Source organism: Peromyscus eremicus, chromosome 10 (assembly GCF_949786415.1).
Source record: "Peromyscus eremicus chromosome 10, PerEre_H2_v1, whole genome shotgun sequence".
Lineage (NCBI taxonomy): Eukaryota > Metazoa > Chordata > Mammalia > Rodentia > Cricetidae > Peromyscus > Peromyscus eremicus.
The window spans coordinates 67,208,487-67,220,511 of NC_081426.1; positions in this window are offsets into that span (position 1 = coordinate 67,208,487).

Here is a 12,025-nt window from a genome sequence, read left to right on the forward strand (position 1 = left end):
AAGGGAAAATACAGACTGCTAAGAGGAAAGGTAACCCTGATGATGTGGTCTACTCTGATGGTGGGATCCCCACGGAAGTGAGCACGAACTCATCTGAAGAAGAAGAGAGACTTTGGTGTTTTGTGCCTGTTAATTTCTGAGACGGCATCTTACTATGCAGCCCAGGCTGATTTCAAGCTCATGTTGGCGTTGAACTTGAGACCATCTTGCTTTGCCCTTCTGGGTGGTGAAATTACAGTCCAATGCTTCTTTTCTTGGCTTTGTGAGTTGTTCTGAGATTGGAAAGGTTGGTAGCAGTCTAAGCAGGTGAATAGAAGCAAGTGGTGGAGGAAGTATGAGCAGAGGGAACAATGTGCCCTTTGCTAGTGATGGGGAGAACAGAAACATACTCTCAAGAAGTGTAAAGTTGTATGACCAGACAACAGAGAAGAGGGGAGAGGTGTAGGATGAATTACACCAGAGGTGTGTGATGAACTACACCAGAGGTGTGGGATGAACTACACCAGAGGTGTGGGATGAACTACACCAGAGGTGTGGGATGAACTACACCAGAGGTGTGGGATGAACTACACCAGCATACAGGCCAGTTGATACTAAATATGTTTGTGTCAAGCTGTCGGAGTAGATTTGCTCTCTTCATTTTTATTAATTTCACTTTGGCTGTAATGTGGACCACTGACTGGAAAACAGGAAGAGAGAAGGTGACACATACTAGAGGCTGTCATTGCCTGCTTCAGGAGAGAGGGGACGGAATCTCTCAGGTTAGTGGCCATCTCAATGACATAAAGAGATGTCTCTAAGAGGTGTTTAGGACACAGAAAGCTGAAGAGATCTAATGACAGATTAAATATATATATATATATATATATATATATATATATATATATATATATATATGGCAAAGGAGGAGATCTTTGGTCACAGTTGATGGCAAGATTTTTGGCTCTGAGACTGAACTAATAATTGTTTACTCACTGAGATTAAGAATCTGAATTAGGATGGGAGCTATGATCATGGGGTTGGCTTTGAGATCTAGTTCAACATCTATAACTGAGGTGGGGGAGTTCTTGTTTTGGTTTTTTCTTGATACAAGGTCTTAAAATATAACCCAATCAGGCTGCCCTCGAACTCATAATGCTCCTGCCCTACTACACACTAAGTGTTGAGATCATAAGGATATGCCACCATAAACAGCTAAGAGATATTTGGGGTATGTAATCTGGAGCCAAATGGAGAGCTACGTCTAGGTAGCTGACGCCATAGCCATAAGGAATCTTCCAAATGGAAGACTGTGGATTGAAAAGAGAAGAGTGTCCAAGTAGAACCCTGAGAGGTTCCAACAGTTAAACAGTTAAATAGGACTGGCGTTAAGAAAGGGACTTCACTACAGAGGGGCTGGAGTGCTCTTATGGGAAGATGAAAACATCCTGAACAGATTTATGGTGATGGTTACAGCACTTGGTAAAGTCATTAAATGGCATTAAATTAGACATTTGAAATAAATAACTTTTGTAGTATACAAAATATACCCCAATAGTGTTGTTAAGCAATAACAAAACCAATAGAGTCTGAATGAAAGAAAATAACGGATGGACTTTCTTCCCCTGCCCCAGGCAAAGTTCCTCTGTATAACAACCTTGGCTGTCCTTGGCTGTTCTTGGCTTTGTAGACCAGACAGGCCTCGAACTCACAGAGCTTCTTCTGCCTCCATAGTGCTATGTTAAAGACATGTACCACCATGCCCAGCAGGGGATTCTTTCAAGAAGGAAGGAATGTCATGTGTCTTGAATGTTGATAAAGTCCCGTGGTGACTAACAAATTAAAGACGTTAAGCATATCTTTAATGTGAAAATCATGGTTCAAATATTGGGTAATGTGATCTTGTAAAAATACTCACCTCTGTTTCAAAATGATTCTTTCATAGTTATAAGAAAGTGCATATGGCTCTCTCCCTCCTTGTTTTCCTAAACAGAGATGTCGGTATGGCCTCCACATGGTGTGGGAGGTAGGATGACAGATTCTCATGAGGCTATCCTGCTACCACCGGAAGCTGTGTTTCTGTGTGGGAGATCAAACCGTACATTTACTATAAAATTCTGGGGCACTCAGAGAACATTGTAAAACTCTGGATTTTTCTTTAAATGGTCTAATAGTTATAAAAGAATTGTGTGTCCCATAATCATCTTGAGACACATGATCAGCAATGGTACACCGAAGTATTCGATAAATCTTCGCTGATGACTGAAATCAGAAGCTTAGACAGTAAGAGAGCTCATTAATCACTATTTAAATCTACAATGCAAATCACTACCGCAGCGAAGATCTGAAGAGCACAACATGACATCAAAAAGCAGACCCGACCTGGATTGGCAGAGTAAAAGCCCGTCCTTGTTAGGAAGAACCCACACTCACTGTGAGTTCTCATTCCTTTCTCGCTTGATTAGCCAAAGAAATTCAAACTTATCAGCCCCAAACCTACGTATAAGTAAATTACTCTTAAACCTCAACCTTACTATTTAGAATTCACTTTTGCTATAAAGTGTGTTTTATTTAACATCCTTTATTTGGATTAGTCTGAAAAATACTCTTTTTCTCCTCCTTTCTTCCCTGTGCTATCAAGTGGGTACTTCTGAGTTTTAAGTTAGGCTACCCTTTACCCCTAGGATTCCTCAACTGAACTACTTAACTTAGGTAACTGTAGAAGGCTATTGACGAGTGATTGCCAACCTAGGTCTTCAGTGAAATATTTAATCTAATTTAAGTGACTTTTCTAAACTGGTTTTTCAGAAAATGCTTAAACTCAGCCTGTCTGAAGTTTACTGAGTACCCTGAAACCATCTTGCACTTACAATAGCAACCCCATTTTAGTCTCCAATAAACAAGAAATTTGGGCCCTAGAGCAGGGATATGATTGACAGAGATGCCACTGAAGGAGGAAGTTGATGGGGACACGTGACCTAGAGATGATACATTCTTCACAGAATTAGATAAAGATTGATTCAGATGGAGTGTCTGTGGTATTCTGGTAGATCTGATGACTTCAGTACATCTTTCCTATGGAGAGTTCTTCATTTCCTACATAGAAGTCAGTTTATGACTTTAGGATCGTTGTTCTGGGTTAGACGACACTAAGAGTTACTGTGGGCTGTGCAGCAGTCATGTAAGCGGGAATATTTCTTCCTCATTGTATTGACCAAGGTGTCCTGCTCTCTCTGCAAATTCATTGCCTCATACTCACAGCACAAGGAACTCTTCAGATGGCCACTAGCTCTCTGCAGGACTCAAGGGCTTCCATCAGCTAGCTATATGTTTGCCAAGTATGCTTTGCTTCTGGCACATTCATGACCATGAGGCACTTAATGTACAGATAAACATTACATAAGGATAAGACAAATCATGAGGAGCATAGCATTCCTATGAAAAGTGGACTAAATACTTTCAGAAGACTTGATAAGATGAACTGTGCTCAAACGCCATTGGACTTCGTGTGAACAAGACTACTATAAAGACCTGAAGAGAGGAGTTATTGTTTCGGCTCACTTTACATTTTCAGCACCTCATTCCACTTAAAAAGTCAAGCTGGAAATAGTGTACAGTGCAGGGTGGACTCACCCATGTAGGAAATCAATCTAGAACACTAATCACAAGGCCATGACCCAAGAAAAACAAAGGTCTTGGGCCTTCCATCACAAGGTTGGTCAAAGGATGCCATTTACATGCTTTAAATTCAGATGAAGTTTAAAGCATATAGAGTTTTTTGTTTTGTTTTGTTTTTGTTTTTGTTTTTTTGCAATTTTCACTTTAACCAATCTTTTTGATAAACCAAGTAACAGGTAAAGAAGGCTTTAAGCGTTCATGTGATTTGTCAAGGCTATCTCAGTCTTTTTGTTTGAAATATCTTCTCCAGGGCAGGATGTAGCTCAGGGGTACTGAGTGATTGCCTAGCATGCACAAGGCTCTGGGTTCAATCTCTAACACAGGGGATGTGGAGGAAGAGGAGGGAGAGGAGGAGGAGACTAAAGACCTGCTTTCTTCAGGTCTTAGGTATTTTCATATTGCTTTGGCTTTTCATTTTTGCTGGAATTCACAGATGTGGTCCTACACAGAGTGGCTCTGCTAGGAGCTCACACATCCTATCAGATGCCCAGGCATCTCATTGTCTCCGCCCTCCTGAATCCAAACAGTGTCTGCCACATTGTGACAGAGTTAACTAGAAAGCATGGCTGAGATGAACAAATCCTAATGAAAAGGAAGGAAGAAAACGAGCATTACAGTCCCTTGTCTTGTTGCTGCGACAAAGTGTTTGACAGAAGTGTTATAGGGAAGGGCTGATTTTGGCTCACTGTTTAAAGATGCAGTCATGGCAGAAAGGCATCCCAGCAGCAAGGGAGGAGGCAGCTGATCACGTGACATCTGCAGGAAGGAAAAAGACATAAATGCTAGTCCTCTACTCACTTTCCCATTTTTACTCAGTCCAGACCCCCAACCCATAGGATGGTGCTGCCCATATTCAGGGTGGTCTTCCTTACCCTGTTAAATCCTTTCAGAAACAGCTTCAGATGCCCCCAGAGATGTGTTTCCATGGTGATGTTAAATCCCAGTAAGTTGACAGTGAAGACATTCCATTTGTGTGCATGCATATCCATGTGTGCATGTGTGTGTGTGTGTGTTTCATTATTGGTAGTTGGTTTTGCTTCTTAATTTTACCCAGAGTTTGCAGTTGTTATCTTAGAGAGGGCTGGTCTGCTAGCAACTTACCCCAAGTTGAAAATGAAGATTAATCAGTTCAGTGCTTTAGAAGGCAAAGATCATCATCAGGAGGACTTCAGATCAAGACCAGCAAGTTCCTGTGATGGCCGGAGTTAGCAACAGAAAGGGCCACTTAGACACAGGCTCAGGGCAGCGGCGTTCATGGGGTCCAGAAGCAACTGAGAGACTTTCCATTTATTCCGAGATGTAAATTTCTCCAAGGCCAACGTGGCCACGGATTCCACCACCAAAGCAGGTTTTCCTAACCTTCTCATCAGGTCTCAGCATGGCTGACTGCTGTGCCTTGAAAAACCTGTTGATGTCAGGTTAGAGACTAACAGTTACAATGACCAAAAGATGATGCATAGAGTCTCCCATAGACCAAGGTCACCCCCAGGGAGGGGCTGCAGGGTGCAAGGGGCTGAACTTCCTATACTGACAGTCTGTGTCAATGGTGTTCAGAGCTTGCTAATGAAACACAGCCTGGCCTGCAGTGGGAGCCCCTGAGACTGGAAAGAGAATACAAGCCAAGGTCACAGACAAAGGTTAGGATGAGGACCAGAGAAGTCGAAGGGTTGAGACCCAACAGGGAAAGAATGTAGTAATAGCCCAAGGAAGACTCATGGGAAGTAGCGAGTTCTGATGGCAAGGAGTACAAGACCCACCAAACCTGGGAAAGGGTCTAAAATAGATGCTGATGATGAGAAGTGACTGACTTGGCAGCCTAAGTGTGCTAGTCTGGAACAACAACTCCACACATTCTCTGACATCACAGGATGGAATCATTAAGACTGGGCAATGATTTCTAGGAGGCATTCCCCCAAGACTCTAGAAAAATTCTGGTCCCTGTCATGCCTTGTACTTTCCTGCACCTCCCCAGTGCTAGTGGCTTCCTGTTCAAGCTTACCACTACCTGATCCACAGAGGCAATATCACAGAGCAAGATATGAATACCCTATTTAAAAACTTTACCTTCCAGGGCAGTGTTGCTCAGTGGAAGGGGGCTGGCTTATTGTGACAGTCTGAAAGAAAATGTCCCCCATAGGGAGTGGCACTATTAGCAGATGTGGCTTTGTTAGAGTAGGTATGACCTTGTTGGAAGAGGTACGTCATTGTGGGGGTGGGCGTTGAGGTCTCTCATGCTCAAGCTATGCCCAATGTGGTAGATAGTTTACTTCCTGTTGCCTACAGATCAAGATGTAGAACTCTCAGCTCCTTCTCCAGCACCATATCTGCCTGCATGCCACCATGTCATACCATGATGACAATGGACTAAACCTCTTAAACTGTAAGCCAGCCTAAATTACATGTTTTTCCTTTATAAGAGTAGTTGTGGTCATGGTGTCTCTTCACAGCAATAGAAACTCTAACTAAGACACATATCATGCACAAAGGACCAGGTTCTATCCCCAGTGCCCACCAAAAAATTAGTAAGAATTACTTCCCACCTGTTGTCATTTGTGTTCAATTCATCCCAGAGCTCCTGAGTCTATCAAAGATAATAACTTGCATTGGCTAACTCATTTACTTATTGTCTTCCCCCTGCCCCCTTGAATATGAGGTCCCAACAGCATACTCTGTAGTATTTTGAAAGTGAAATGCCCCCAATAGGCTCATGTGTTTGAATACCTGGTCCCAAGCAGGGGGTACTGTTTGGGGAGAATGTTAAACATTCGGGAGATGGAACATCAACCAAGGAAGTGGGTCCCTAAGGGTGGGCCTTGAGGTTTTATTATTGAGGCCCACTTCCTGCTTAGTCTCTGCTACAAGAGTCTATACTATAGAATCTATAGATGCAATGTGACAAGCCACCTCATGCTCCTGCCTACATGCTTTCCCCACAATGATGGGTTGTATCCCTTTGAACTGTAAGCCAAAGCAAGCCCTTTCTCCTTTAAGTTGCGTCTTGCTAAGCATGTCACAGCAATGAGAAAAGTAACTAATCCAGGACCTCATATGAGACATTCACCTTTGCAACATCCGTGCCAAGGGCAGCACCTGCCTTGTAACAATTAGAAAATTCTTACTGGAATAGCACTTGAAGAAACAAACCCGGCCCTAGTACACAGTTGATGAAAAGGGACACGAAATAACAAGGTGACGTAGTGACTTGCTTGTGCTGCATAGATGGAGGTTGAACTTGGCCAGAACCCATCCTCATCTCCTCAAGGAGAGTCATTAGAAGCTTCCAGCACCATTGGTTCAGGTCTCTAATCCCCGCACTTGGAAGTCAGAGGCTGGAGGATTGCTAGAGCCCTGGGTCAGCTACATGTGGATGTAGCTTTTGCCTTAGTCAGGGTTTCTATTGCTACAAGGAGACACCATGACCATGGCTACTCTTATAAAGGAAAAACATGTAATTGGGGCTGGCTTACAGTTTAAGAGGTTTAGTCCATTATCATCAGGGCAGGACATGGCAGCAGGCAGGCAGACATGGTGCTGGAGAAGGAGCTGAAGAGTTCTGCATCTTGATCTGTAGGCAACAGGAAGCGAACTGTCTACCACATTGGGTGTAGCTTGTGCATAAGAGACCTCAAAGCCCACCCCCACAATGACACACTTCCTCCAACCACATTTACTCCAACAAAGCCACATCTCCCAATAGTGCCGCTCCCTTTGGAGGCCATTTTCTTTCAAATCACTACAAGCTCAGTGGTATAACCCTTGCCCAGGGCCTTGGGTTTAATCATTAGCACTGACAAAAAATGTCCCCTCTCCTGGCCAATTGGGGAAGCATACTCTCCACCCGACTGACATTTCACATGCCTTTCCTGCCTTTATTTCCTCCCTCAGTATTTACCACACCTAATACACCCCATCTACTTATATCTTACTATTTTTTTATCCCTCCCGGTAGAATGTAGGCTATTTGAAGCAGAATACTTTGCCGCTCCAGCAGTGAGAATATTATTAATTGAGCACTAGCAATTAATATCAGGAGCTATTGTTAGAATGCTCATTTCGTTCATGGGAAAACTGAACTTACAGACATTAAGTGACTTATTTTAACCAGTAAGATGCAGAGGTGGGACAAGCCAGGCCTGGCAACTAGGATGTGTCTTTAACCACTCAACTACAGACTGCCTGTGGACAGAGAACTATTATGGGGTGCTGGCAGAAGAACCTGGAGCTGGGCAGCAAGCTCCTGACCTGAGTCCACATACAGCTCTCCTCTCCTGTGATTCTGCCCTTCCTACAGAGGGATCCAAGCGAGGCTGCCAATCAGTGTTGTGGAGATCAGCTGTGTAGAAAACAGCACCCACTACCAGCACTCTTCCCATCCTGTGGCCTCAACTAGCGGTTCACCTGGTCATGTGACAGCTCCATCCACTGAGCAGGAAGGCCAGGAGGCATCCTGTTCTGACCTGGCCTGGGTTTGAACTCCAGAGCTCCACCTACTCTTGCTGAGGAGGTACCTCTTGACCGACACCCTGTCTGCAGGGAGGAGCTCGCCACCTTTACTGTGAATGGCATTCCCAGTGCAGCTCACTCTGCAGTTCAGGCCAGGCAAGTCCTGGAGAGCCTTTCTCACCAGGGGCCTAGGCTGCTGTCCTTGGTCCTCACTTCTACCTTCTCAGCACCTTTTCCAAGAGGCTTCCTCTTTTCCTTGGCTTCTCAGATTCAGGTACTGACAGCAAAGGAACATTATATTTCTTGTGTCCTGACTCTGCGCCACACACACACACACACACACACACACACACACACACACACACGGGTTGATTCCGTGGAAACAATACCCTACAGCACCCAGTACTGCTGCACAGAAGAACTGAGTCTCCAGAGAACGTTCTTAAAGCCACATAGATAGGGGCCAGAACAAAGCTGCTGAGAGGACAAATTTAGTGTTGTCTCCCCAACTCCTTGCTACTTACTGGGGTACCTTCAGCCTGTGGAAACTGTCCTTACAGGCTGGGGACCGCAGTCCTCCCCATTCCTTCCTCGACAGCCAACACCATAACTGATACATATATAGTTACTGCACTGAGCGTCGTGACAGTGAACGGAGCAGACGAGAATCCTGTCCTCACGCAGCGCGTGCACACAGAGGGATGAACCGTGAAACAGATGCGTGTACATCTGATGAGTGATTTCAGGCTGGGCCCCGGGGAGGGGGAGGCGCTGGCTGGACACGGGGTATGGAGCTTTCCGCAACTGACCAGAAATGCCTTCATGCAAACAGCGATCTCCAGGTAGTGAGGGTGGAGAACACTGCCGGTTCAAATCCAAGCTGGATCTCCTACCTGTGAGGAAGGTAAGTCATTTGGTCACTTTGTGACTCTGTGTGCATTTCTATTAGGCGAACACTGGCAGGGGGGTTGGTTTTTTTTTTTTTTTTTTTTCATTTGCTTTTCTAATTATTCTGTTGGAAGCACTCCTTTTGGTACAGATGTTTCAAAGGCTCATAGATGTTTCATGTGACATATACGTACGGGACCTCCTGTCCTTGTGAGGAAGACAGACAATAATAGATGACTGGGTCAATATTATCATCTTTGATAGACCCAGGAGCTCTGACATGAACTGAGTACATAAAATGACTAAGATCTTCCAATGGACTGCTCGGGAACCCTCATCCTCCATCTCTAGCCCCGTTGCCCACCTGCCTTTGATACCTCCTCTAGGCCGGGAGCTCCTCACAGCAAGAGAAAACAGTAGCTACATTCCTACCCCAGGAGAGAGCGGAGCCTCGGTCTTAGGGCTTCTCCAGAGGCTTTGAAACAGAGTGAGAGCTGATGAGCTCCGCCCACGGCTGCTGGCAGGTGCACAAGAGCTCTGTGGACACTCTGCTCCCAGGGAAGCAAGCTGGAGCTCGCAGGAGGCATTCCGCTTACACTCTCCACCTCTCCTATCTCGGCAAACACGTTATTAGCAGTTTTACATTTCCCCTTAAGGGAATCGGTGTTAATTCACCTTGGTGCCTCTCTGGCACTGAGCCATCTAGTCCTGCTCACAGGGCCCTGACAAGAAGAACATGGGAAGGGGGGGGGGGGCGGGGGGGGGCGGGTGAGGAATGAAAGGAGGAAGGCAAAGAAGGGAAGAGACAGGGAAGAAGAGAAAGGAGGGAGGGGAAGAAGAGGGGAGGGCAGGGGAGGGCAGGGGAGGGAAAGAAAGGGAGAAAGGGAGGGAGGTGCTCCCTTACACATCTGCTAAGAAACAGAAACCCACGGAAGGACCACGGCTGAGCTGTGGGTTCTCAGGTCACAGGCATCCAGTACATCCCCTGGCAATTCTGTTTCTCTTAGAAATTTGGGAAGAAGTACCTGAGTGCTCAAGCGCAGTGATTCTCAACCTGTGGGTCATGAACCCTTTCAGATCTCCTGCATAGCAGATATTTACATTATGATTCATAACAGTAGCAAAATTACAGCTATGAAGTAGCAATGGAAATATTTTTATGGCTGGAGGTTACCACAACATGAGGAACTGTATTAAAGGGTCGCAGCATTAGGAAGGTTGAGAACAATTGGGCTAGTGTGCCAGGGAAAAGGAGTATCAGTTCCCTTCACTGTGTTCCCTGAGCTTTTCTTCTGCTATTTCTAGGTTAATGGAAATCAAGGTTCAAGGAGTTTAAAATATATATGTCTGAAATGGAGACACTATTCCTTAGCCTAGACAATGAGAGCAGGCCTTACTGATTGCACAGAACTCCCAACGGCCTGCCCCTTCACCTTAATTTGGCAGGGCGAGTTTCTTAATCACAACAGAAGTGGAGACCTACAGTAGAGATCTGTGCCTATGTAAGAACAGCTCTCAGATTGCATAACCTCATACCCACAGGCCAGACTGTAGCTGTTGGGTGGGTTAGCTTGCCTCATTCTGGAATTCAGGATTAGGAAGGCTTCTCATGCCAGCCTGTCTCCCAGTATCAGCTTTCTCAGTAGATCAGGGTGAGGTGTTGGCTTCCAGGTTGCTTTATTCTTTGGGCATATGTGTGTGCATGTGTGTGTATATATACATATACATATATATATATATGCATATAATATACATGTTCACATTTTCTCAAGGAAGAGGAATACTGGTTGGACTCTTGCACACCTCACAAGGAGCTCAGAGTATGCCGCTGCATCCAGCATCTACACACAGTGTTAGATCCATAGCATCTTCCTCATTGAGAAGTGACCGTGTGTACCTTGGTGACCTCCCTGGGCACAGAGCAGGGCAGGTGTTAGTGCTCCATAGAAAACGATAAGTGATTCAGTAAAGTGCCTGCCATGAAGCACGAGGACCTGAGTTCAGACCCCTAGCACCCATGTAGAAAGCCAGATGTGGTGACACACATTTGTAACCCCAGCTCTGGGGTCATGGGGACAGGTGGATTCTAAGATCTTGTTAGTCTAGTCAAAATAGTGAACTCCAGATTCACTGAGAGACCTTGTCTCAGAAAGAAGGTGGAGAACGATGAAGAAAACATCTAGCATTAACTTTGGCCTATTCTCTCTCTCTCTCTCTCTCTCTCTCTCTCTCTCTCTCTCTCTCTCTCTCTCTCCTCTCTCTCTCACACACACACACACACACACACACACACACACACACACACACGTGTGAGAGACAGAGACAGAGAGACAGAGACAGAGAAGGAACGGAAAGTGAGGTACATCAATCTTCAGTTACCTCTGAGATAAAAATCCAGATCCCTGAATTTAGGAAGAAGCTACCCACAGAATCTGCCGAGTCTAGTCTATGTGGCGGAAGACGGACATGAGAACCCATGATCCTTGCTGACGTCCTCTGACTGAGTGCAGAGCCTGGCACAGAGACTTCACCTAGCACGTGAGATGTCAGTAACAAAACCTGGGATGATTACCACACACTCTGGTAACCACCAACTGGGCTCCAAACACTGTGCCAAGTGCTGACACTCGTTATCCCACTTAGCCTCAACACATGAATCAAGTGTTACTATCTTCATTTTATAGATGTGGAAACTAAATCAGTCCGAGAAGAAAATGTGGCTGAGGGGGTGAGGGGGAGGGAAGGAGAGAGAGAGAGAGAGAGAGAGAGAGAGAGAGAGAGAGAGAGAGACAGACAGACAGACAGAGACAGAGACAGAGACAGAGACAGACAGAGAGAGAGAGAGAGGGAGAGAGAGGGAGAGAGAGACAGAGACAGAGACAGAGACACAGAGACAGAGAGAGACAGGGAGAGAGAGAGAGAGAGAGAGAGAGAGAGAGAGAGAGAGAGAATATGAAGGGAAATATGGAAGGGAGATATAAGTAAACAACAGTAAACCCTGGCATATCAGTCAATAGTGTGAACTCTGGGGTGAAAA